At 46.7% G+C, this 25,843-nt stretch overlaps 15 non-coding genes and 1 pseudogene across 15 annotated transcripts; all 16 read right to left on the bottom strand.

Annotated features, from left to right (window-relative positions):
- Nucleotides 1-531: 531 nt before the first annotated feature.
- Nucleotides 532-722, bottom strand: LOC142272142 (U2 spliceosomal RNA). Its single transcript, XR_012737066.1, has one exon. It is a non-coding gene; the product is annotated as a U2 spliceosomal RNA (small nuclear RNA).
- Nucleotides 723-2,109: 1,387 nt separating this feature from the next.
- On the bottom strand, nt 2,110-2,300 carry LOC142272141 (U2 spliceosomal RNA). The gene has a single exon (XR_012737065.1). It is a non-coding gene; the product is annotated as a U2 spliceosomal RNA (small nuclear RNA).
- Nucleotides 2,301-3,687: 1,387 nt separating this feature from the next.
- On the bottom strand, nt 3,688-3,878 carry LOC142272139 (U2 spliceosomal RNA). The gene has a single exon (XR_012737063.1). It is a non-coding gene; the product is annotated as a U2 spliceosomal RNA (small nuclear RNA).
- A 1,387-nt stretch (nt 3,879-5,265) lies between these two features.
- Nucleotides 5,266-5,456, bottom strand: LOC142272138 (U2 spliceosomal RNA). The gene has a single exon (XR_012737062.1). It is a non-coding gene; the product is annotated as a U2 spliceosomal RNA (small nuclear RNA).
- A 1,387-nt stretch (nt 5,457-6,843) lies between these two features.
- LOC142272162 (U2 spliceosomal RNA) lies at nt 6,844-7,036 on the bottom strand. The gene has a single exon (XR_012737084.1). It is a non-coding gene; the product is annotated as a U2 spliceosomal RNA (small nuclear RNA).
- Nucleotides 7,037-9,225: 2,189 nt separating this feature from the next.
- On the bottom strand, nt 9,226-9,416 carry LOC142272137 (U2 spliceosomal RNA). Its single transcript, XR_012737061.1, has one exon. It is a non-coding gene; the product is annotated as a U2 spliceosomal RNA (small nuclear RNA).
- Nucleotides 9,417-10,803: 1,387 nt separating this feature from the next.
- On the bottom strand, nt 10,804-10,994 carry LOC142272136 (U2 spliceosomal RNA). Its single transcript, XR_012737060.1, has one exon. It is a non-coding gene; the product is annotated as a U2 spliceosomal RNA (small nuclear RNA).
- Nucleotides 10,995-12,381: 1,387 nt separating this feature from the next.
- Nucleotides 12,382-12,572, bottom strand: LOC142272134 (U2 spliceosomal RNA). The gene has a single exon (XR_012737059.1). It is a non-coding gene; the product is annotated as a U2 spliceosomal RNA (small nuclear RNA).
- Nucleotides 12,573-13,959: 1,387 nt separating this feature from the next.
- LOC142272133 (U2 spliceosomal RNA) lies at nt 13,960-14,150 on the bottom strand. The gene has a single exon (XR_012737058.1). It is a non-coding gene; the product is annotated as a U2 spliceosomal RNA (small nuclear RNA).
- A 1,387-nt stretch (nt 14,151-15,537) lies between these two features.
- Nucleotides 15,538-15,728, bottom strand: LOC142272132 (U2 spliceosomal RNA). The gene has a single exon (XR_012737057.1). It is a non-coding gene; the product is annotated as a U2 spliceosomal RNA (small nuclear RNA).
- Nucleotides 15,729-17,115: 1,387 nt separating this feature from the next.
- LOC142272131 (U2 spliceosomal RNA) lies at nt 17,116-17,306 on the bottom strand. The gene has a single exon (XR_012737056.1). It is a non-coding gene; the product is annotated as a U2 spliceosomal RNA (small nuclear RNA).
- A 1,387-nt stretch (nt 17,307-18,693) lies between these two features.
- Nucleotides 18,694-18,891, bottom strand: LOC142272165 (U2 spliceosomal RNA). The gene has a single exon (XR_012737087.1). It is a non-coding gene; the product is annotated as a U2 spliceosomal RNA (small nuclear RNA).
- Nucleotides 18,892-19,609: 718 nt separating this feature from the next.
- On the bottom strand, nt 19,610-19,760 carry LOC142272167 (U2 spliceosomal RNA; annotated as a pseudogene).
- Nucleotides 19,761-21,147: 1,387 nt separating this feature from the next.
- On the bottom strand, nt 21,148-21,338 carry LOC142272130 (U2 spliceosomal RNA). Its single transcript, XR_012737055.1, has one exon. It is a non-coding gene; the product is annotated as a U2 spliceosomal RNA (small nuclear RNA).
- Nucleotides 21,339-22,725: 1,387 nt separating this feature from the next.
- LOC142272129 (U2 spliceosomal RNA) lies at nt 22,726-22,916 on the bottom strand. The gene has a single exon (XR_012737054.1). It is a non-coding gene; the product is annotated as a U2 spliceosomal RNA (small nuclear RNA).
- A 1,387-nt stretch (nt 22,917-24,303) lies between these two features.
- Nucleotides 24,304-24,494, bottom strand: LOC142272127 (U2 spliceosomal RNA). Its single transcript, XR_012737052.1, has one exon. It is a non-coding gene; the product is annotated as a U2 spliceosomal RNA (small nuclear RNA).
- Nucleotides 24,495-25,843: the final 1,349 nt, after the last annotated feature.

Genomic DNA, 25,843 nt, shown 5'->3' with positions numbered 1-25,843 from the left:
CAGAAGCTCAATGTCTATCATGACCTCTCTTTTAGAATGTCCAAGAGCAAGCAAACTATTCCTCCAGGAGAGGGCGCCAACAGACTACTAAAGAGATCATCATTACTCAAAGAAAACCCCAAAAACCAATGCATGATAGGAATAAACAGGTAACTTTCTTTGGAGTGGAAGCGGAGAGATCGCACCAGATGCCAATTCTAGATGTTATCACACCTGTGGTCACTGCAGCAGCAGGTGAATCCACTTTGTCCAAAAGGGATCTATTCCATTCAATTGCAAATGATCTAGATAAGACAGAGAACTGCAGCACGGGGACATAGCCGAGTTGGTCAGGTTGAGTGGTGATGAGTTTGCTATTTGGATGAATAAAGAAAGTCAAAAGTGTGAAAGATAAAAAACAAAAGGAGGAAGTGTGAAAAGTGAATGGGCCAAATTGAGGTGCATATGAAGACGTATGCTTTCTTCCAATTCATTAAATCGGGCTAATATGAATCAGGTGAATTGAGTTCTGCTTTTGGAAACTGGGTTAAGAAGGGGTGCACCGTTCCTGGAGGTACTGCAATACCAGGTCAATGCGTGGAGTGGACAGAGCAAGCTCTTTTTCCATCTCCCTGTTCTAAAAATCCATTTAATATATGGTCCCCAGATAGGGGACGTATCAGATATTAAACTGATAAGAACAGATACTACACTTGATCTTAGCCAAAAGGCCGAGAAGCGATAACCAGAATTGGTTTGGGCCTCGAGTGGCACCCTGGCCTATGCCGGACACATCTTAGGGAGAGAGAGCGAGAGGGAGACAAACCCACGCCTACACAAGACATTTTGTCACCCAAGCCAACCCTTGAAAAGGCTGCTTTGCAGAGCCAAAACAAGAAGAATGGTGCGTTTTGCAGCCGCCGCCCACTGCAATGAATCTGAATAACTCCTCCTTTAGGGCGCAAGCAACTCCCCTCCCCCTTGCAGTCTTTCCAATTCACGATACAAAAAGACGGACAGGACAGGTTGCCTGACTTTCCGTCACTGCCACCCTTTGCCATCCTTACCCGTAGAAAGCCCTTTCATCATCCCCAAACCCTAATCTTTTCCCTTTCCTTCCCAGCCCCCAAACCCTGCCCTCTGTACCTTTCTCACCACCCGCTTCCCTTCTCCTGTCATCCCCCTACCACCCGGGAAAAAAAGAGATTGCCCCCTCCTTCCACTAGCCCACCCTCCCACCCAAAGAACAACTTCTTCTGCGCAGCTTGTTTTCTAGGCAGCAGCGCTATTGTGATGTCATCGGGGGGCATTGTGACAAGCCGCCAGTGTTCCGTCTCTTCATGTTGTGCACAGTTCAAACGGAAAATACATCAACAGGCAGACTACAGAAAAGCTTACTATCAAAGGTTAGAGGGGGGCTTTCTCAGAGGGCTTTTTACAGTTTTTCTATTCCCAATTAGCCGTTTAAGTGTACTTATTGAAAGTAGTAATTCTTTCATAGGCCGCCCTTTCTTAGTATTTGACGTTCCTTATATTGCGGTATGAGGCTTCGCAGTAGGTTGCAAACATTCATCACCCATGACTGTCCCCAATTGAGCTCAGAAGCTCAATGTCTATCATGACCTCTCTTTTAGAATGTCCAAGAGCAAGCAAACTATTCCTCCAGGAGAGGGCGCCAACAGACTACTAAAGAGATCATCATTACTCAAAGAAAACCCCAAAAACCAATGCATGATAGGAATAAACAGGTAACTTTCTTTGGAGTGGAAGCGGAGAGATCGCACCAGATGCCAATTCTAGATGTTATCACACCTGTGGTCACTGCAGCAGCAGGTGAATCCACTTTGTCCAAAAGGGATCTATTCCATTCAATTGCAAATGATCTAGATAAGACAGAGAACTGCAGCACGGGGACATAGCCGAGTTGGTCAGGTTGAGTGGTGATGAGTTTGCTATTTGGATGAATAAAGAAAGTCAAAAGTGTGAAAGATAAAAAACAAAAGGAGGAAGTGTGAAAAGTGAATGGGCCAAATTGAGGTGCATATGAAGACGTATGCTTTCTTCCAATTCATTAAATCGGGCTAATATGAATCAGGTGAATTGAGTTCTGCTTTTGGAAACTGGGTTAAGAAGGGGTGCACCGTTCCTGGAGGTACTGCAATACCAGGTCAATGCGTGGAGTGGACAGAGCAAGCTCTTTTTCCATCTCCCTGTTCTAAAAATCCATTTAATATATGGTCCCCAGATAGGGGACGTATCAGATATTAAACTGATAAGAACAGATACTACACTTGATCTTAGCCAAAAGGCCGAGAAGCGATAACCAGAATTGGTTTGGGCCTCGAGTGGCACCCTGGCCTATGCCGGACACATCTTAGGGAGAGAGAGCGAGAGGGAGACAAACCCACGCCTACACAAGACATTTTGTCACCCAAGCCAACCCTTGAAAAGGCTGCTTTGCAGAGCCAAAACAAGAAGAATGGTGCGTTTTGCAGCCGCCGCCCACTGCAATGAATCTGAATAACTCCTCCTTTAGGGCGCAAGCAACTCCCCTCCCCCTTGCAGTCTTTCCAATTCACGATACAAAAAGACGGACAGGACAGGTTGCCTGACTTTCCGTCACTGCCACCCTTTGCCATCCTTACCCGTAGAAAGCCCTTTCATCATCCCCAAACCCTAATCTTTTCCCTTTCCTTCCCAGCCCCCAAACCCTGCCCTCTGTACCTTTCTAACCACCCGCTTCCCTTCTCCTGTCATCCCCCTACCACCCGGGAAAAAAAGAGATTGCCCCCTCCTTCCACTAGCCCACCCTCCCACCCAAAGAACAACTTCTTCTGCGCAGCTTGTTTTCTAGGCAGCAGCGCTATTGTGATGTCATCGGGGGGCATTGTGACAAGCCGCCAGTGTTCCGTCTCTTCATGTTGTGCACAGTTCAAACGGAAAATACATCAACAGGCAGACTACAGAAAAGCTTACTATCAAAGGTTAGAGGGGGGCTTTCTCAGAGGGCTTTTTACAGTTTTTCTATTCCCAATTAGCCGTTTAAGTGTACTTATTGAAAGTAGTAATTCTTTCATAGGCCGCCCTTTCTTAGTATTTGACGTTCCTTATATTGCGGTATGAGGCTTCGCAGTAGGTTGCAAACATTCATCACCCATGACTGTCCCCAATTGAGCTCAGAAGCTCAATGTCTATCATGACCTCTCTTTTAGAATGTCCAAGAGCAAGCAAACTATTCCTCCAGGAGAGGGCGCCAACAGACTACTAAAGAGATCATCATTACTCAAAGAAAACCCCAAAAACCAATGCATGATAGGAATAAACAGGTAACTTTCTTTGGAGTGGAAGCGGAGAGATCGCACCAGATGCCAATTCTAGATGTTATCACACCTGTGGTCACTGCAGCAGCAGGTGAATCCACTTTGTCCAAAAGGGATCTATTCCATTCAATTGCAAATGATCTAGATAAGACAGAGAACTGCAGCACGGGGACATAGCCGAGTTGGTCAGGTTGAGTGGTGATGAGTTTGCTATTTGGATGAATAAAGAAAGTCAAAAGTGTGAAAGATAAAAAACAAAAGGAGGAAGTGTGAAAAGTGAATGGGCCAAATTGAGGTGCATATGAAGACGTATGCTTTCTTCCAATTCATTAAATCGGGCTAATATGAATCAGGTGAATTGAGTTCTGCTTTTGGAAACTGGGTTAAGAAGGGGTGCACCGTTCCTGGAGGTACTGCAATACCAGGTCAATGCGTGGAGTGGACAGAGCAAGCTCTTTTTCCATCTCCCTGTTCTAAAAATCCATTTAATATATGGTCCCCAGATAGGGGACGTATCAGATATTAAACTGATAAGAACAGATACTACACTTGATCTTAGCCAAAAGGCCGAGAAGCGATAACCAGAATTGGTTTGGGCCTCGAGTGGCACCCTGGCCTATGCCGGACACATCTTAGGGAGAGAGAGCGAGAGGGAGACAAACCCACGCCTACACAAGACATTTTGTCACCCAAGCCAACCCTTGAAAAGGCTGCTTTGCAGAGCCAAAACAAGAAGAATGGTGCGTTTTGCAGCCGCCGCCCACTGCAATGAATCTGAATAACTCCTCCTTTAGGGCGCAAGCAACTCCCCTCCCCCTTGCAGTCTTTCCAATTCACGATACAAAAAGACGGACAGGACAGGTTGCCTGACTTTCCGTCACTGCCACCCTTTGCCATCCTTACCCGTAGAAAGCCCTTTCATCATCCCCAAACCCTAATCTTTTCCCTTTCCTTCCCAGCCCCCAAACCCTGCCCTCTGTACCTTTCTCACCACCCGCTTCCCTTCTCCTGTCATCCCCCTACCACCCGGGAAAAAAAGAGATTGCCCCCTCCTTCCACTAGCCCACCCTCCCACCCAAAGAACAACTTCTTCTGCGCAGCTTGTTTTCTAGGCAGCAGCGCTATTGTGATGTCATCGGGGGGCATTGTGACAAGCCGCCAGTGTTCCGTCTCTTCATGTTGTGCACAGTTCAAACGGAAAATACATCAACAGGCAGACTACAGAAAAGCTTACTATCAAAGGTTAGAGGGGGGCTTTCTCAGAGGGCTTTTTACAGTTTTTCTATTCCCAATTAGCCGTTTAAGTGTACTTATTGAAAGTAGTAATTCTTTCATAGGCCGCCCTTTCTTAGTATTTGACGTTCCTTATATTGCGGTATGAGGCTTCGCAGTAGGTTGCAAACATTCATCACCCATGACTGTCCCCAATTGAGCTCAGAAGCTCAATGTCTATCATGACCTCTCTTTTAGAATGTCCAAGAGCAAGCAAACTATTCCTCCAGGAGAGGGCGCCAACAGACTACTAAAGAGATCATCATTACTCAAAGAAAACCCCAAAAACCAATGCATGATAGGAATAAACAGGTAACTTTCTTTGGAGTGGAAGCGGAGAGATCGCACCAGATGCCAATTCTAGATGTTATCACACCTGTGGTCACTGCAGCAGCAGGTGAATCCACTTTGTCCAAAAGGGATCTATTCCATTCAATTGCAAATGATCTAGATAAGACAGAGAACTGCAGCACGGGGACATAGCCGAGTTGGTCAGGTTGAGTGGTGATGAGTTTGCTATTTGGATGAATAAAGAAAGTCAAAAGTGTGAAAGATAAAAAACAAAAGGAGGAAGTGTGAAAAGTGAATGGGCCAAATTGAGGTGCATATGAAGACGTATGCTTTCTTCCAATTCATTAAATCGGGCTAATATGAATCAGGTGAATTGAGTTCTGCTTTTGGAAACTGGGTTAAGAAGGGGTGCACCGTTCCTGGAGGTACTGCAATACCAGGTCAATGCGTGGAGTGGACAGAGCAAGCTCTTTTTCCATCTCCCTGTTCTAAAAATCCATTTAATATATGGTCCCCAGATAGGGGACGTATCAGATATTAAACTGATAAGAACAGATACTACACTTGATCTTAGCCAAAAGGCCGAGAAGCGATAACCAGAATTGGTTTGGGCCTCGAGTGGCACCCTGGCCTATGCCGGACACATCTTAGGGAGAGAGAGCGAGAGGGAGACAAACCCACGCCTACACAAGACATTTTGTCACCCAAGCCAACCCTTGAAAAGGCTGCTTTGCAGAGCCAAAACAAGAAGAATGGTGCGTTTTGCAGCCGCCGCCCACTGCAATGAATCTGAATAACTCCTCCTTTAGGGCGCAAGCAACTCCCCTCCCCCTTGCAGTCTTTCCAATTCACGATACAAAAAGACGGACAGGACAGGTTGCCTGACTTTCCGTCACTGCCACCCTTTGCCATCCTTACCCGTAGAAAGCCCTTTCATCATCCCCAAACCCTAATCTTTTCCCTTTCCTTCCCAGCCCCCAAACCCTGCCCTCTGTACCTTTCTCACCACCCGCTTCCCTTCTCCTGTCATCCCCCTACCACCCGGGAAAAAAAGAGATTGCCCCCTCCTTCCACTAGCCCACCCTCCCACCCAAAGAACAACTTCTTCTGCGCAGCTTGTTTTCTAGGCAGCAGCGCTATTGTGATGTCATCGGGGGGCATTGTGACAAGCCGCCAGTGTTCCGTCTCTTCATGTTGTGCACAGTTCAAACGGAAAATACATCAACAGGCAGACTACAGAAAAGCTTACTATCAAAGGTTAGAGGGGGGCTTTCTCAGAGGGCTTTTTACAGTTTTTCTATTCCCAATTAGCCGTTTAAGTGTACTTATTGAAAGTAGTAATTCTTTCATAGGCCGCCCTTTCTTAGTATTTGACGTTCCTTATATTGCGGTATGAGGCTTCGCAGTAGGTTGCAAACATTCATCACCCATGACTGTCCCCAATTGAGCTCAGAAGCTCAATGTCTATCATGACCTCTCTTTTAGAATGTCCAAGAGCAAGCAAACTATTCCTCCAGGAGAGGGCGCCAACAGACTACTAAAGAGATCATCATTACTCAAAGAAAACCCCAAAAACCAATGCATGATAGGAATAAACAGGTAACTTTCTTTGGAGTGGAAGCGGAGAGATCGCACCAGATGCCAATTCTAGATGTTATCACACCTGTGGTCACTGCAGCAGCAGGTGAATCCACTTTGTCCAAAAGGGATCTATTCCATTCAATTGCAAATGATCTAGATAAGACAGAGAACTGCAGCACGGGGACATAGCCGAGTTGGTCAGGTTGAGTGGTGATGAGTTTGCTATTTGGATGAATAAAGAAAGTCAAAAGTGTGAAAGATAAAAAACAAAAGGAGGAAGTGTGAAAAGTGAATGGGCCAAATTGAGGTGCATATGAAGACGTATGCTTTCTTCCAATTCATTAAATCGGGCTAATATGAATCAGGTGAATTGAGTTCTGCTTTTGGAAACTGGGTTAAGAAGGGGTGCACCGTTCCTGGAGGTACTGCAATACCAGGTCAATGCGTGGAGTGGACAGAGCAAGCTCTTTTTCCATCTCCCTGTTCTAAAAATCCATTTAATATATGGTCCCCAGATAGGGGACGTATCAGATATTAAACTGATAAGAACAGATTTTTGATTTAATGAAGCTTTCCAAAGCACCACAAAAAATGCATGACCGAAGTCACACCAAAAACAGTGCAAAGGCTAGGATTCGTGTGGACCCCACCGTGAGGAGAGGGTCCCCAAAAATCAACCCCGTCCCTCCGAGCCAGAAGGCCACAGCAAGGGTCAGGGATCTTCGGTGCTCCACCAAGCCGAAGCCTGGTTGAGCCTTGTTGTTGCTCCCAGCGTCCACCCAGGCATCTTACCCAAGTGGAGTAGAGAGCTACTAGTTGTTGGTTTCGCAGCCGAAACTGCCCGGACCGTCAACCGGTGTTGGTTTCTCAGCCCAAGGCTAACCGGACCTCCAACCGGGTGTTGGTTTCTCAGCCGAAGCTGACCCAGACCTCCAACCGGGTGTTGGTTTCTCAGCCGAAGCTGACCCGGACCTCCAACCGGGTGTTAGTTTCTCAGCCCAAAGCTGACCAGACCTCCGACCGGGATTATAAAAATTTCCCTTCCTAGCCAGAAGGCCAGGATAGGGTAATATGCTCAAAAAGTATGAAAAGGCAAGGTACGGTGTGCTACAGAGCCCAAGGCTTGCCGGGGTCCCAAGCCAGCAAGCTCAGACTCACTCCAGGGTCGTCAGTCCTGGGGCACGTTGTACCATAGCCCCCCACCCTTACTCAGTCTAATAGCCTCGATCCTGGTAGGGCCATGTTTTCCTCTTGATGAATATACTATCCACCCAGAGTACTAGCAAGCGCAACCTTCCAGTGTGCATTGTATCATTGTACTAAGGTGGCCTGGAGCTTAAACCACCTCTTCGAACAACACTACACTTGATCTTAGCCAAAAGGCCGAGAAGCGATAACCAGAATTGGTTTGGGCCTCGAGTGGCACCCTGGCCTATGCCGGACACATCTTAGGGAGAGAGAGCGAGAGGGAGACAAACCCACGCCTACACAAGACATTTTGTCACCCAAGCCAACCCTTGAAAAGGCTGCTTTGCAGAGCCAAAACAAGAAGAATGGTGCGTTTTGCAGCCGCCGCCCACTGCAATGAATCTGAATAACTCCTCCTTTAGGGCGCAAGCAACTCCCCTCCCCCTTGCAGTCTTTCCAATTCACGATACAAAAAGACGGACAGGACAGGTTGCCTGACTTTCCGTCACTGCCACCCTTTGCCATCCTTACCCGTAGAAAGCCCTTTCATCATCCCCAAACCCTAATCTTTTCCCTTTCCTTCCCAGCCCCCAAACCCTGCCCTCTGTACCTTTCTCACCACCCGCTTCCCTTCTCCTGTCATCCCCCTACCACCCGGGAAAAAAAGAGATTGCCCCCTCCTTCCACTAGCCCACCCTCCCACCCAAAGAACAACTTCTTCTGCGCAGCTTGTTTTCTAGGCAGCAGCGCTATTGTGATGTCATCGGGGGGCATTGTGACAAGCCGCCAGTGTTCCGTCTCTTCATGTTGTGCACAGTTCAAACGGAAAATACATCAACAGGCAGACTACAGAAAAGCTTACTATCAAAGGTTAGAGGGGGGCTTTCTCAGAGGGCTTTTTACAGTTTTTCTATTCCCAATTAGCCGTTTAAGTGTACTTATTGAAAGTAGTAATTCTTTCATAGGCCGCCCTTTCTTAGTATTTGACGTTCCTTATATTGCGGTATGAGGCTTCGCAGTAGGTTGCAAACATTCATCACCCATGACTGTCCCCAATTGAGCTCAGAAGCTCAATGTCTATCATGACCTCTCTTTTAGAATGTCCAAGAGCAAGCAAACTATTCCTCCAGGAGAGGGCGCCAACAGACTACTAAAGAGATCATCATTACTCAAAGAAAACCCCAAAAACCAATGCATGATAGGAATAAACAGGTAACTTTCTTTGGAGTGGAAGCGGAGAGATCGCACCAGATGCCAATTCTAGATGTTATCACACCTGTGGTCACTGCAGCAGCAGGTGAATCCACTTTGTCCAAAAGGGATCTATTCCATTCAATTGCAAATGATCTAGATAAGACAGAGAACTGCAGCACGGGGACATAGCCGAGTTGGTCAGGTTGAGTGGTGATGAGTTTGCTATTTGGATGAATAAAGAAAGTCAAAAGTGTGAAAGATAAAAAACAAAAGGAGGAAGTGTGAAAAGTGAATGGGCCAAATTGAGGTGCATATGAAGACGTATGCTTTCTTCCAATTCATTAAATCGGGCTAATATGAATCAGGTGAATTGAGTTCTGCTTTTGGAAACTGGGTTAAGAAGGGGTGCACCGTTCCTGGAGGTACTGCAATACCAGGTCAATGCGTGGAGTGGACAGAGCAAGCTCTTTTTCCATCTCCCTGTTCTAAAAATCCATTTAATATATGGTCCCCAGATAGGGGACGTATCAGATATTAAACTGATAAGAACAGATACTACACTTGATCTTAGCCAAAAGGCCGAGAAGCGATAACCAGAATTGGTTTGGGCCTCGAGTGGCACCCTGGCCTATGCCGGACACATCTTAGGGAGAGAGAGCGAGAGGGAGACAAACCCACGCCTACACAAGACATTTTGTCACCCAAGCCAACCCTTGAAAAGGCTGCTTTGCAGAGCCAAAACAAGAAGAATGGTGCGTTTTGCAGCCGCCGCCCACTGCAATGAATCTGAATAACTCCTCCTTTAGGGCGCAAGCAACTCCCCTCCCCCTTGCAGTCTTTCCAATTCACGATACAAAAAGACGGACAGGACAGGTTGCCTGACTTTCCGTCACTGCCACCCTTTGCCATCCTTACCCGTAGAAAGCCCTTTCATCATCCCCAAACCCTAATCTTTTCCCTTTCCTTCCCAGCCCCCAAACCCTGCCCTCTGTACCTTTCTCACCACCCGCTTCCCTTCTCCTGTCATCCCCCTACCACCCGGGAAAAAAAGAGATTGCCCCCTCCTTCCACTAGCCCACCCTCCCACCCAAAGAACAACTTCTTCTGCGCAGCTTGTTTTGTAGGCAGCAGCGCTATTGTGATGTCATCGGGGGGCATTGTGACAAGCCGCCAGTGTTCCGTCTCTTCATGTTGTGCACAGTTCAAACGGAAAATACATCAACAGGCAGACTACAGAAAAGCTTACTATCAAAGGTTAGAGGGGGGCTTTCTCAGAGGGCTTTTTACAGTTTTTCTATTCCCAATTAGCCGTTTAAGTGTACTTATTGAAAGTAGTAATTCTTTCATAGGCCGCCCTTTCTTAGTATTTGACGTTCCTTATATTGCGGTATGAGGCTTCGCAGTAGGTTGCAAACATTCATCACCCATGACTGTCCCCAATTGAGCTCAGAAGCTCAATGTCTATCATGACCTCTCTTTTAGAATGTCCAAGAGCAAGCAAACTATTCCTCCAGGAGAGGGCGCCAACAGACTACTAAAGAGATCATCATTACTCAAAGAAAACCCCAAAAACCAATGCATGATAGGAATAAACAGGTAACTTTCTTTGGAGTGGAAGCGGAGAGATCGCACCAGATGCCAATTCTAGATGTTATCACACCTGTGGTCACTGCAGCAGCAGGTGAATCCACTTTGTCCAAAAGGGATCTATTCCATTCAATTGCAAATGATCTAGATAAGACAGAGAACTGCAGCACGGGGACATAGCCGAGTTGGTCAGGTTGAGTGGTGATGAGTTTGCTATTTGGATGAATAAAGAAAGTCAAAAGTGTGAAAGATAAAAAACAAAAGGAGGAAGTGTGAAAAGTGAATGGGCCAAATTGAGGTGCATATGAAGACGTATGCTTTCTTCCAATTCATTAAATCGGGCTAATATGAATCAGGTGAATTGAGTTCTGCTTTTGGAAACTGGGTTAAGAAGGGGTGCACCGTTCCTGGAGGTACTGCAATACCAGGTCAATGCGTGGAGTGGACAGAGCAAGCTCTTTTTCCATCTCCCTGTTCTAAAAATCCATTTAATATATGGTCCCCAGATAGGGGACGTATCAGATATTAAACTGATAAGAACAGATACTACACTTGATCTTAGCCAAAAGGCCGAGAAGCGATAACCAGAATTGGTTTGGGCCTCGAGTGGCACCCTGGCCTATGCCGGACACATCTTAGGGAGAGAGAGCGAGAGGGAGACAAACCCACGCCTACACAAGACATTTTGTCACCCAAGCCAACCCTTGAAAAGGCTGCTTTGCAGAGCCAAAACAAGAAGAATGGTGCGTTTTGCAGCCGCCGCCCACTGCAATGAATCTGAATAACTCCTCCTTTAGGGCGCAAGCAACTCCCCTCCCCCTTGCAGTCTTTCCAATTCACGATACAAAAAGACGGACAGGACAGGTTGCCTGACTTTCCGTCACTGCCACCCTTTGCCATCCTTACCCGTAGAAAGCCCTTTCATCATCCCCAAACCCTAATCTTTTCCCTTTCCTTCCCAGCCCCCAAACCCTGCCCTCTGTACCTTTCTCACCACCCGCTTCCCTTCTCCTGTCATCCCCCTACCACCCGGGAAAAAAAGAGATTGCCCCCTCCTTCCACTAGCCCACCCTCCCACCCAAAGAACAACTTCTTCTGCGCAGCTTGTTTTCTAGGCAGCAGCGCTATTGTGATGTCATCGGGGGGCATTGTGACAAGCCGCCAGTGTTCCGTCTCTTCATGTTGTGCACAGTTCAAACGGAAAATACATCAACAGGCAGACTACAGAAAAGCTTACTATCAAAGGTTAGAGGGGGGCTTTCTCAGAGGGCTTTTTACAGTTTTTCTATTCCCAATTAGCCGTTTAAGTGTACTTATTGAAAGTAGTAATTCTTTCATAGGCCGCCCTTTCTTAGTATTTGACGTTCCTTATATTGCGGTATGAGGCTTCGCAGTAGGTTGCAAACATTCATCACCCATGACTGTCCCCAATTGAGCTCAGAAGCTCAATGTCTATCATGACCTCTCTTTTAGAATGTCCAAGAGCAAGCAAACTATTCCTCCAGGAGAGGGCGCCAACAGACTACTAAAGAGATCATCATTACTCAAAGAAAACCCCAAAAACCAATGCATGATAGGAATAAACAGGTAACTTTCTTTGGAGTGGAAGCGGAGAGATCGCACCAGATGCCAATTCTAGATGTTATCACACCTGTGGTCACTGCAGCAGCAGGTGAATCCACTTTGTCCAAAAGGGATCTATTCCATTCAATTGCAAATGATCTAGATAAGACAGAGAACTGCAGCACGGGGACATAGCCGAGTTGGTCAGGTTGAGTGGTGATGAGTTTGCTATTTGGATGAATAAAGAAAGTCAAAAGTGTGAAAGATAAAAAACAAAAGGAGGAAGTGTGAAAAGTGAATGGGCCAAATTGAGGTGCATATGAAGACGTATGCTTTCTTCCAATTCATTAAATCGGGCTAATATGAATCAGGTGAATTGAGTTCTGCTTTTGGAAACTGGGTTAAGAAGGGGTGCACCGTTCCTGGAGGTACTGCAATACCAGGTCAATGCGTGGAGTGGACAGAGCAAGCTCTTTTTCCATCTCCCTGTTCTAAAAATCCATTTAATATATGGTCCCCAGATAGGGGACGTATCAGATATTAAACTGATAAGAACAGATACTACACTTGATCTTAGCCAAAAGGCCGAGAAGCGATAACCAGAATTGGTTTGGGCCTCGAGTGGCACCCTGGCCTATGCCGGACACATCTTAGGGAGAGAGAGCGAGAGGGAGACAAACCCACGCCTACACAAGACATTTTGTCACCCAAGCCAACCCTTGAAAAGGCTGCTTTGCAGAGCCAAAACAAGAAGAATGGTGCGTTTTGCAGCCGCCGCCCACTGCAATGAATCTGAATAACTCCTCCTTTAGGGCGCAAGCAACTCCCCTCCCCCTTGCAGTCTTTCCAATTCACGATACAAAAAGACGGACAGGACAGGTTGCCTGACTTTCCGTCACTGCCACCCTTTGCCATCCTTACCCGTAGAAAGCCCTTTCATCATCCCCAAACCCTAATCTTTTCCCTTTCCTTCCCAGCCCCCAAACCCTGCCCTCTGTACCTTTCTCACCACCCGCTTCCCTTCTCCTGTCATCCCCCTACCACCCGGGAAAAAAAGAGATTGCCCCCTCCTTCCACTAGCCCACCCTCCCACCCAAAGAACAACTTCTTCTGCGCAGCTTGTTTTCTAGGCAGCAGCGCTATTGTGATGTCATCGGGGGGCATTGTGACAAGCCGCCAGTGTTCCGTCTCTTCATGTTGTGCACAGTTCAAACGGAAAATACATCAACAGGCAGACTACAGAAAAGCTTACTATCAAAGGTTAGAGGGGGGCTTTCTCAGAGGGCTTTTTACAGTTTTTCTATTCCCAATTAGCCGTTTAAGTGTACTTATTGAAAGTAGTAATTCTTTCATAGGCCGCCCTTTCTTAGTATTTGACGTTCCTTATATTGCGGTATGAGGCTTCGCAGTAGGTTGCAAACATTCATCACCCATGACTGTCCCCAATTGAGCTCAGAAGCTCAATGTCTATCATGACCTCTCTTTTAGAATGTCCAAGAGCAAGCAAACTATTCCTCCAGGAGAGGGCGCCAACAGACTACTAAAGAGATCATCATTACTCAAAGAAAACCCCAAAAACCAATGCATGATAGGAATAAACAGGTAACTTTCTTTGGAGTGGAAGCGGAGAGATCGCACCAGATGCCAATTCTAGATGTTATCACACCTGTGGTCACTGCAGCAGCAGGTGAATCCACTTTGTCCAAAAGGGATCTATTCCATTCAATTGCAAATGATCTAGATAAGACAGAGAACTGCAGCACGGGGACATAGCCGAGTTGGTCAGGTTGAGTGGTGATGAGTTTGCTATTTGGATGAATAAAGAAAGTCAAAAGTGTGAAAGATAAAAAACAAAAGGAGGAAGTGTGAAAAGTGAATGGGCCAAATTGAGGTGCATATGAAGACGTATGCTTTCTTCCAATTCATTAAATCGGGCTAATATGAATCAGGTGAATTGAGTTCTGCTTTTGGAAACTGGGTTAAGAAGGGGTGCACCGTTCCTGGAGGTACTGCAATACCAGGTCAATGCGTGGAGTGGACAGAGCAAGCTCTTTTTCCATCTCCCTGTTCTAAAAATCCATTTAATATATGGTCCCCAGATAGGGGACGTATCAGATATTAAACTGATAAGAACAGATACTACACTTGATCTTAGCCAAAAGGCCGAGAAGCGATAACCAGAATTGGTTTGGGCCTCGAGTGGCACCCTGGCCTATGCCGGACACATCTTAGGGAGAGAGAGCGAGAGGGAGACAAACCCACGCCTACACAAGACATTTTGTCACCCAAGCCAACCCTTGAAAAGGCTGCTTTGCAGAGCCAAAACAAGAAGAATGGTGCGTTTTGCAGCCGCCGCCCACTGCAATGAATCTGAATAACTCCTCCTTTAGGGCGCAAGCAACTCCCCTCCCCCTTGCAGTCTTTCCAATTCACGATACAAAAAGACGGACAGGACAGGTTGCCTGACTTTCCGTCACTGCCACCCTTTGCCATCCTTACCCGTAGAAAGCCCTTTCATCATCCCCAAACCCTAATCTTTTCCCTTTCCTTCCCAGCCCCCAAACCCTGCCCTCTGTACCTTTCTCACCACCCGCTTCCCTTCTCCTGTCATCCCCCTACCACCCGGGAAAAAAAGAGATTGCCCCCTCCTTCCACTAGCCCACCCTCCCACCCAAAGAACAACTTCTTCTGCGCAGCTTGTTTTCTAGGCAGCAGCGCTATTGTGATGTCATCGGGGGGCATTGTGACAAGCCGCCAGTGTTCCGTCTCTTCATGTTGTGCACAGTTCAAACGGAAAATACATCAACAGGCAGACTACAGAAAAGCTTACTATCAAAGGTTAGAGGGGGGCTTTCTCAGAGGGCTTTTTACAGTTTTTCTATTCCCAATTAGCCGTTTAAGTGTACTTATTGAAAGTAGTAATTCTTTCATAGGCCGCCCTTTCTTAGTATTTGACGTTCCTTATATTGCGGTATGAGGCTTCGCAGTAGGTTGCAAACATTCATCACCCATGACTGTCCCCAATTGAGCTCAGAAGCTCAATGTCTATCATGACCTCTCTTTTAGAATGTCCAAGAGCAAGCAAACTATTCCTCCAGGAGAGGGCGCCAACAGACTACTAAAGAGATCATCATTACTCAAAGAAAACCCCAAAAACCAATGCATGATAGGAATAAACAGGTAACTTTCTTTGGAGTGGAAGCGGAGAGATCGCACCAGATGCCAATTCTAGATGTTATCACACCTGTGGTCACTGCAGCAGCAGGTGAATCCACTTTGTCCAAAAGGGATCTATTCCATTCAATTGCAAATGATCTAGATAAGACAGAGAACTGCAGCACGGGGACATAGCCGAGTTGGTCAGGTTGAGTGGTGATGAGTTTGCTATTTGGATGAATAAAGAAAGTCAAAAGTGTGAAAGATAAAAAACAAAAGGAGGAAGTGTGAAAAGTGAATGGGCCAAATTGAGGTGCATATGAAGACGTATGCTTTCTTCCAATTCATTAAATCGGGCTAATATGAATCAGGTGAATTGAGTTCTGCTTTTGGAAACTGGGTTAAGAAGGGGTGCACCGTTCCTGGAGGTACTGCAATACCAGGTCAATGCGTGGAGTGGACAGAGCAAGCTCTTTTTCCATCTCCCTGTTCTAAAAATCCATTTAATATATGGTCCCCAGATAGGGGACGTATCAGATATTAAACTGATAAGAACAGATACTACACTTGATCTTAGCCAAAAGGCCGAGAAGCGATAACCAGAATTGGTTTGGGCCTCGAGTGGCACCCTGGCCTATGCCGGACACATCTTAGGGAGAGAGAGCGAGAGGGAGACAAACCCACGCCTACACAAGACATTTTGTCACCCAAGCCAACCCTTGAAAAGGCTGCTTTGCAGAGCCAAAACAAGAAGAATGGTGCGTTTTGCAGCCGCCGCCCACTGCAATGAATCTGAATAACTCCTCCTTTAGGGCGCAAGCAACTCCCCTCCCCCTTGCAGTCTTTCCAATTCACGATACAAAAAGACGGACAGGACAGGTTGCCTGACTTTCCGTCACTGCCACCCTTTGCCATCCTTACCCGTAGAAAGCCCTTTCATCATCCCCAAACCCTAATCTTTTCCCTTTCCTTCCCAGCCCCCAAACCCTGCCCTCTGTACCTTTCTCACCACCCGCTTCCCTTCTCCTGTCATCCCCCTACCACCCGGGAAAAAAAGAGATTGCCCCCTCCTTCCACTAGCCCACCCTCCCACCCAAAGAACAACTTCTTCTGCGCAGCTTGTTTTCTAGGCAGCAGCGCTATTGTGATGTCATCGGGGGGCATTGTGACAAGCCGCCAGTGTTCCGTCTCTTCATGTTGTGCACAGTTCAAACGGAAAATACATCAACAGGCAGACTACAGAAAAGCTTACTATCAAAGGTTAGAGGGGGGCTTTCTCAGAGGGCTTTTTACAGTTTTTCTATTCCCAATTAGCCGTTTAAGTGTACTTATTGAAAGTAGTAATTCTTTCATAGGCCGCCCTTTCTTAGTATTTGACGTTCCTTATATTGCGGTATGAGGCTTCGCAGTAGGTTGCAAACATTCATCACCCATGACTGTCCCCAATTGAGCTCAGAAGCTCAATGTCTATCATGACCTCTCTTTTAGAATGTCCAAGAGCAAGCAAACTATTCCTCCAGGAGAGGGCGCCAACAGACTACTAAAGAGATCATCATTACTCAAAGAAAACCCCAAAAACCAATGCATGATAGGAATAAACAGGTAACTTTCTTTGGAGTGGAAGCGGAGAGATCGCACCAGATGCCAATTCTAGATGTTATCACACCTGTGGTCACTGCAGCAGCAGGTGAATCCACTTTGTCCAAAAGGGATCTATTCCATTCAATTGCAAATGATCTAGATAAGACAGAGAACTGCAGCACGGGGACATAGCCGAGTTGGTCAGGTTGAGTGGTGATGAGTTTGCTATTTGGATGAATAAAGAAAGTCAAAAGTGTGAAAGATAAAAAACAAAAGGAGGAAGTGTGAAAAGTGAATGGGCCAAATTGAGGTGCATATGAAGACGTATGCTTTCTTCCAATTCATTAAATCGGGCTAATATGAATCAGGTGAATTGAGTTCTGCTTTTGGAAACTGGGTTAAGAAGGGGTGCACCGTTCCTGGAGGTACTGCAATACCAGGTCAATGCGTGGAGTGGACAGAGCAAGCTCTTTTTCCATCTCCCTGTTCTAAAAATCCATTTAATATATGGTCCCCAGATAGGGGACGTATCAGATATTAAACTGATAAGAACAGATACTACACTTGATCTTAGCCAAAAGGCCGAGAAGCGATAACCAGAATTGGTTTGGGCCTCGAGTGGCACCCTGGCCTATGCCGGACACATCTTAGGGAGAGAGAGCGAGAGGGAGACAAACCCACGCCTACACAAGACATTTTGTCACCCAAGCCAACCCTTGAAAAGGCTGCTTTGCAGAGCCAAAACAAGAAGAATGGTGCGTTTTGCAGCCGCCGCCCACTGCAATGAATCTGAATAACTCCTCCTTTAGGGCGCAAGCAACTCCCCTCCCCCTTGCAGTCTTTCCAATTCACGATACAAAAAGACGGACAGGACAGGTTGCCTGACTTTCCGTCACTGCCACCCTTTGCCATCCTTACCCGTAGAAAGCCCTTTCATCATCCCCAAACCCTAATCTTTTCCCTTTCCTTCCCAGCCCCCAAACCCTGCCCTCTGTACCTTTCTCACCACCCGTTTCCCTTCTCCTGTCATCCCCCTACCACCCGGGAAAAAAAGAGATTGCCCCCTCCTTCCACTAGCCCACCCTCCCACCCAAAGAACAACTTCTTCTGCGCAGCTTGTTTTCTAGGCAGCAGCGCTATTGTGATGTCATCGGGGGGCATTGTGACAAGCCGCCAGTGTTCCGTCTCTTCATGTTGTGCACAGTTCAAACGGAAAATACATCAACAGGCAGACTACAGAAAAGCTTACTATCAAAGGTTAGAGGGGGGCTTTCTCAGAGGGCTTTTTACAGTTTTTCTATTCCCAATTAGCCGTTTAAGTGTACTTATTGAAAGTAGTAATTCTTTCATAGGCCGCCCTTTCTTAGTATTTGACGTTCCTTATATTGCGGTATGAGGCTTCGCAGTAGGTTGCAAACATTCATCACCCATGACTGTCCCCAATTGAGCTCAGAAGCTCAATGTCTATCATGACCTCTCTTTTAGAATGTCCAAGAGCAAGCAAACTATTCCTCCAGGAGAGGGCGCCAACAGACTACTAAAGAGATCATCATTACTCAAAGAAAACCCCAAAAACCAATGCATGATAGGAATAAACAGGTAACTTTCTTTGGAGTGGAAGCGGAGAGATCGCACCAGATGCCAATTCTAGATGTTATCACACCTGTGGTCACTGCAGCAGCAGGTGAATCCACTTTGTCCAAAAGGGATCTATTCCATTCAATTGCAAATGATCTAGATAAGACAGAGAACTGCAGCACGGGGACATAGCCGAGTTGGTCAGGTTGAGTGGTGATGAGTTTGCTATTTGGATGAATAAAGAAAGTCAAAAGTGTGAAAGATAAAAAACAAAAGGAGGAAGTGTGAAAAGTGAATGGGCCAAATTGAGGTGCATATGAAGACGTATGCTTTCTTCCAATTCATTAAATCGGGCTAATATGAATCAGGTGAATTGAGTTCTGCTTTTGGAAACTGGGTTAAGAAGGGGTGCACCGTTCCTGGAGGTACTGCAATACCAGGTCAATGCGTGGAGTGGACAGAGCAAGCTCTTTTTCCATCTCCCTGTTCTAAAAATCCATTTAATATATGGTCCCCAGATAGGGGACGTATCAGATATTAAACTGATAAGAACAGATTTTTTTGATTTAATGAAGCTTTCCAAAGCACCGCAAAAATGCATGACCGAAGTCACACCAAAAACAGTGCAAAGGCTAGGATTCGTGTGGACCCCTCCGTGAGAAGAGGATCCCCAAAAATCAACCCCGTCCCTCCGAGCCAGAAGGCCACAGCGAGGGTCAGGGATCTTCGGTGCTCCCCCAAGCCGAAGCCTGGTTGAGCCTTGTTGTTGCTCCCAGCGTCCACCGAGGCATCTTACCCAAGTGGAGTAGGGAGCTACTAGTCGTTGGTTTCGCAGCCGAGACTGCCCGGACCGTCAACCGGTGTTGGTTTCTCAGCCCAAGGCTGACCGGACCTCCAACCGGGTGTTGGTTTCTCAGCCCAAGGCTGACCGGACCTCCAACCGGGTGTTGGTTTCTCAGCCCAAGGCTAACCGGACCTCCAACCGGGTGTTGGTTTCTCAGCCAAAGCTGACCCGGACCTCCAACCGGGTGTTGGTTTCTCAGCCCAAAGCTGACCGGACCTCCGACCGGGATTATAAAAATTTCCCTTCTTAGCCAGAAGGCCAGGATAGGGCAATATGCTTGGAAAGTATGAATAGGCAAGGCACGGCGTGCGACAGAGTCTGAGGCTTACCAGGGTCCCAACCTAGCAAGTTCAGACTCCCTCCAGGGTGTCCATTCCTGGGGCACATTGCACCATAACCCCCACACTTACTCAGTCTAATAGCCTCAATCCTGGTAGGGCCATGGTTTCCTCTAGATGGATATACTATCCTCCCAAAGTACTAACAAGTGCAACCTTCCAGTGTGCATTGCATCATTGTACTAAGGTGGCCGGAGCCTTAAACCACCTTTTCGAACGATACTACACTTGATCTTAGCCAAAGAACAGATACTACACTTGATCTTAGCCAAAAGGCCGAGAAGCGATAACCAGAATTGGTTTGGGCCTCGAGTGGCACCCTGGCCTATGCCGGACACATCTTAGGGAGAGAGAGCGAGAGGGAGACAAACCCACGCCTACACAAGACATTTTGTCACCCAAGCCAACCCTTGAAAAGGCTGCTTTGCAGAGCCAAAACAAGAAGAATGGTGCGTTTTGCAGCCGCCGCCCACTGCAATGAATCTGAATAACTCCTCCTTTAGGGCGCAAGCAACTCCCCTCCCCCTTGCAGTCTTTCCAATTCACGATACAAAAAGACGGACAGGACAGGTTGCCTGACTTTCCGTCACTGCCACCCTTTGCCATCCTTACCCGTAGAAAGCCCTTTCATCATCCCCAAACCCTAATCTTTTCCCTTTCCTTCCCAGCCCCCAAACCCTGCCCTCTGTACCTTTCTCACCACCCGCTTCCCTTCTCCTGTCATCCCCCTACCACCCGGGAAAAAAAGAGATTGCCCCCTCCTTCCACTAGCCCACCCTCCCACCCAAAGAACAACTTCTTCTGCGCAGCTTGTTTTCTAGGCAGCAGCGCTATTGTGATGTCATCGGGGGGCATTGTGACAAGCCGCCAGTGTTCCGTCTCTTCATGTTGTGCACAGTTCAAACGGAAAATACATCAACAGGCAGACTACAGAAAAGCTTACTATCAAAGGTTAGAGGGGGGCTTTCTCAGAGGGCTTTTTACAGTTTTTCTATTCCCAATTAGCCGTTTAAGTGTACTTATTGAAAGTAGTAATTCTTTCATAGGCCGCCCTTTCTTAGTATTTGACGTTCCTTATATTGCGGTATGAGGCTTCGCAGTAGGTTGCAAACATTCATCACCCATGACTGTCCCCAATTGAGCTCAGAAGCTCAATGTCTATCATGACCTCTCTTTTAGAATGTCCAAGAGCAAGCAAACTATTCCTCCAGGAGAGGGCGCCAACAGACTACTAAAGAGATCATCATTACTCAAAGAAAACCCCAAAAACCAATGCATGATAGGAATAAACAGGTAACTTTCTTTGGAGTGGAAGCGGAGAGATCGCACCAGATGCCAATTCTAGATGTTATCACACCTGTGGTCACTGCAGCAGCAGGTGAATCCACTTTGTCCAAAAGGGATCTATTCCATTCAATTGCAAATGATCTAGATAAGACAGAGAACTGCAGCACGGGGACATAGCCGAGTTGGTCAGGTTGAGTGGTGATGAGTTTGCTATTTGGATGAATAAAGAAAGTCAAAAGTGTGAAAGATAAAAAACAAAAGGAGGAAGTGTGAAAAGTGAATGGGCCAAATTGAGGTGCATATGAAGACGTATGCTTTCTTCCAATTCATTAAATCGGGCTAATATGAATCAGGTGAATTGAGTTCTGCTTTTGGAAACTGGGTTAAGAAGGGGTGCACCGTTCCTGGAGGTACTGCAATACCAGGTCAATGCGTGGAGTGGACAGAGCAAGCTCTTTTTCCATCTCCCTGTTCTAAAAATCCATTTAATATATGGTCCCCAGATAGGGGACGTATCAGATATTAAACTGATAAGAACAGATACTACACTTGATCTTAGCCAAAAGGCCGAGAAGCGATAACCAGAATTGGTTTGGGCCTCGAGTGGCACCCTGGCCTATGCCGGACACATCTTAGGGAGAGAGAGCGAGAGGGAGACAAACCCACGCCTACACAAGACATTTTGTCACCCAAGCCAACCCTTGAAAAGGCTGCTTTGCAGAGCCAAAACAAGAAGAATGGTGCGTTTTGCAGCCGCCGCCCACTGCAATGAATCTGAATAACTCCTCCTTTAGGGCGCAAGCAACTCCCCTCCCCCTTGCAGTCTTTCCAATTCACGATACAAAAAGACGGACAGGACAGGTTGCCTGACTTTCCGTCACTGCCACCCTTTGCCATCCTTACCCGTAGAAAGCCCTTTCATCATCCCCAAACCCTAATCTTTTCCCTTTCCTTCTCAGCCCCCAAACCCTGCCCTCTGTACCTTTCTCACCACCCGCTTCCCTTCTCCTGTCATCCCCCTACCACCCGGGAAAAAAAGAGATTGCCCCCTCCTTCCACTAGCCCACCCTCCCACCCAAAGAACAACTTCTTCTGCGCAGCTTGTTTTCTAGGCAGCAGCGCTATTGTGATGTCATCGGGGGGCATTGTGACAAGCCGCCAGTGTTCCGTCTCTTCATGTTGTGCACAGTTCAAACGGAAAATACATCAACAGGCAGACTACAGAAAAGCTTACTATCAAAGGTTAGAGGGGGGCTTTCTCAGAGGGCTTTTTACAGTTTTTCTATTCCCAATTAGCCGTTTAAGTGTACTTATTGAAAGTAGTAATTCTTTCATAGGCCGCCCTTTCTTAGTATTTGACGTTCCTTATATTGCGGTATGAGGCTTCGCAGTAGGTTGCAAACATTCATCACCCATGACTGTCCCCAATTGAGCTCAGAAGCTCAATGTCTATCATGACCTCTCTTTTAGAATGTCCAAGAGCAAGCAAACTATTCCTCCAGGAGAGGGCGCCAACAGACTACTAAAGAGATCATCATTACTCAAAGAAAACCCCAAAAACCAATGCATGATAGGAATAAACAGGTAACTTTCTTTGGAGTGGAAGCGGAGAGATCGCACCAGATGCCAATTCTAGATGTTATCACACCTGTGGTCACTGCAGCAGCAGGTGAATCCACTTTGTCCAAAAGGGATCTATTCCATTCAATTGCAAATGATCTAGATAAGACAGAGAACTGCAGCACGGGGACATAGCCGAGTTGGTCAGGTTGAGTGGTGATGAGTTTGCTATTTGGATGAATAAAGAAAGTCAAAAGTGTGAAAGATAAAAAACAAAAGGAGGAAGTGTGAAAAGTGAATGGGCCAAATTGAGGTGCATATGAAGACGTATGCTTTCTTCCAATTCATTAAATCGGGCTAATATGAATCAGGTGAATTGAGTTCTGCTTTTGGAAACTGGGTTAAGAAGGGGTGCACCGTTCCTGGAGGTACTGCAATACCAGGTCAATGCGTGGAGTGGACAGAGCAAGCTCTTTTTCCATCTCCCTGTTCTAAAAATCCATTTAATATATGGTCCCCAGATAGGGGACGTATCAGATATTAAACTGATAAGAACAGATACTACACTTGATCTTAGCCAAAAGGCCGAGAAGCGATAACCAGAATTGGTTTGGGCCTCGAGTGGCACCCTGGCCTATGCTGGACACATCTTAGGGAGAGAGAGCGAGAGGGAGACAAACCCACGCCTACACAAGACATTTTGTCACCCAAGCCAACCCTTGAAAAGGCTGCTTTGCAGAGCCAAAACAAGAAGAATGGTGCGTTTTGCAGCCGCCGCCCACTGCAATGAATCTGAATAACTCCTCCTTTAGGGCGCAAGCAACTCCCCTCCCCCTTGCAGTCTTTCCAATTCACAATACAAAAAGACGGACAGGACAGGTTGCCTGACTTTCCGTCACTGCCACCCTTTGCCATCCTTACCCGTAGAAAGCCCTTTCATCATCCCCAAACCCTAATCTTTTCCCTTTCCTTCCCAGCCCCCAAACCCTGCCCTCTGTACCTTTCTCACCACCCGCTTCCCTTCTCCTGTCATCCCCCTACCACCCGGGAAAAAAAGAGATTGCCCCCTCCTTCCACTAGCCCACCCTCCCACCCAAAGAACAACTTCTTCTGCGCAGCTTGTTTTCTAGGCAGCAGCGCTATTGTGATGTCATCGGGGGGCATTGTGACAAGCCGCCAGTGTTCCGTCTCTTCATGTTGTGCACAGTTCAAACGGAAAATACATCAACAGGCAGACTACAGAAAAGCTTACTATCAAAGGTTAGAGGGGGGCTTTCTCAGAGGGCTTTTTACAGTTTTTCTATTCCCAATTAGCCGTTTAAGTGTACTTATTGAAAGTAGTAATTCTTTCATAGGCCGCCCTTTCTTAGTATTTGACGTTCCTTATATTGCGGTATGAGGCTTCGCAGTAGGTTGCAAACATTCATCACCCATGACTGTCCCCAATTGAGCTCAGAAGCTCAATGTCTATCATGACCTCTCTTTTAGAATGTCCAAGAGCAAGCAAACTATTCCTCCAGGAGAGGGCGCCAACAGACTACTAAAGAGATCATCATTACTCAAAGAAAACCCCAAAAACCAATGCATGATAGGAATAAACAGGTAACTTTCTTTGGAGTGGAAGCGGAGAGATCGCACCAGATGCCAATTCTAGATGTTATCACACCTGTGGTCACTGCAGCAGCAGGTGAATCCACTTTGTCCAAAAGGGATCTATTCCATTCAATTGCAAATGATCTAGATAAGACAGAGAACTGCAGCACGGGGACATAGCCGAGTTGGTCAGGTTGAGTGGTGATGAGTTTGCTATTTGGATGAATAAAGAAAGTCAAAAGTGTGAAAGATAAAAAACAAAAGGAGGAAGTGTGAAAAGTGAATGGGCCAAATTGAGGTGCATATGAAGACGTATGCTTTCTTCCAATTCATTAAATCGGGCTAATATGAATCAGGTGAATTGAGTTCTGCTTTTGGAAACTGGGTTAAGAAGGGGTGCACCGTTCCTGGAGGTACTGCAATACCAGGTCAATGCGTGGAGTGGACAGAGCAAGCTCTTTTTCCATCTCCCTGTTCTAAAAATCCATTTAATATATGGTCCCCAGATAGGGGACGTATCAGATATTAAACTGATAAGAACAGATACTACACTTGATCTTAGCCAAAAGGCCGAGAAGCGATAACCAGAATTGGTTTGGGCCTCGAGTGGCACCCTGGCCTATGCCGGACACATCTTAGGGAGAGAGAGCGAGAGGGAGACAAACCCACGCCTACACAAGACATTTTGTCACCCAAGCCAACCCTTGAAAAGGCTGCTTTGCAGAGCCAAAACAAGAAGAATGGTGCGTTTTGCAGCCGCCGCCCACTGCAATGAATCTGAATAACTCCTCCTTTAGGGCGCAAGCAACTCCCCTCCCCCTTGCAGTCTTTCCAATTCACGATACAAAAAGACGGACAGGACAGGTTGCCTGACTTTCCGTCACTGCCACCCTTTGCCATCCTTACCCGTAGAAAGCCCTTTCATCATCCCCAAACCCTAATCTTTTCCCTTTCCTTCCCAGCCCCCAAACCCTGCCCTCTGTACCTTTCTCACCACCCGCTTCCCTTCTCCTGTCATCCCCCTACCACCCGGGAAAAAAAGAGATTGCCCCCTCCTTCCACTAGCCCACCCTCCCACCCAAAGAACAACTTCTTCTGCGCAGCTTGTTTTCTAGGCAGCAGCGCTATTGTGATGTCATCGGGGGGCATTGTGACAAGCCGCCAGTGTTCCGTCTCTTCATGTTGTGCACAGTTCAAACGGAAAATACATCAACAGGCAGACTACAGAAAAGCTTACTATCAAAGGTTAGAGGGGGGCTTTCTCAGAGGGCTTTTTACAGTTTTTCTATTCCCAATTAGCCGTTTAAGTGTACTTATTGAAAGTAGTAATTCTTTCATAGGCCGCCCTTTCTTAGTATTTGACGTTCCTTATATTGCGGTATGAGGCTTCGCAGTAGGTTGCAAACATTCATCACCCATGACTGTCCCCAATTGAGCTCAGAAGCTCAATGTCTATCATGACCTCTCTTTTAGAATGTCCAAGAGCAAGCAAACTATTCCTCCAGGAGAGGGCGCCAACAGACTACTAAAGAGATCATCATTACTCAAAGAAAACCCCAAAAACCAATGCATGATAGGAATAAACAGGTAACTTTCTTTGGAGTGGAAGCGGAGAGATCGCACCAGATGCCAATTCTAGATGTTATCACACCTGTGGTCACTGCAGCAGCAGGTGAATCCACTTTGTCCAAAAGGGATCTATTCCATTCAATTGCAAATGATCTAGATAAGACAGAGAACTGCAGCACGGGGACATAGCCGAGTTGGTCAGGTTGAGTGGTGATGAGTTTGCTATTTGGATGAATAAAGAAAGTCAAAAGTGTGAAAGATAAAAAACAAAAGGAGGAAGTGTGAAAAGTGAATGGGCCAAATTGAGGTGCATATGAAGACGTATGCTTTCTTCCAATTCATTAAATCGGGCTAATATGAAT

This window comes from Anomaloglossus baeobatrachus, unplaced genomic scaffold (genome assembly GCF_048569485.1).
Source record: "Anomaloglossus baeobatrachus isolate aAnoBae1 unplaced genomic scaffold, aAnoBae1.hap1 Scaffold_3463, whole genome shotgun sequence".
NCBI lineage: Eukaryota > Metazoa > Chordata > Amphibia > Anura > Aromobatidae > Anomaloglossus > Anomaloglossus baeobatrachus.
This window is presented reverse-complemented; position numbering and strand designations above follow the sequence as displayed.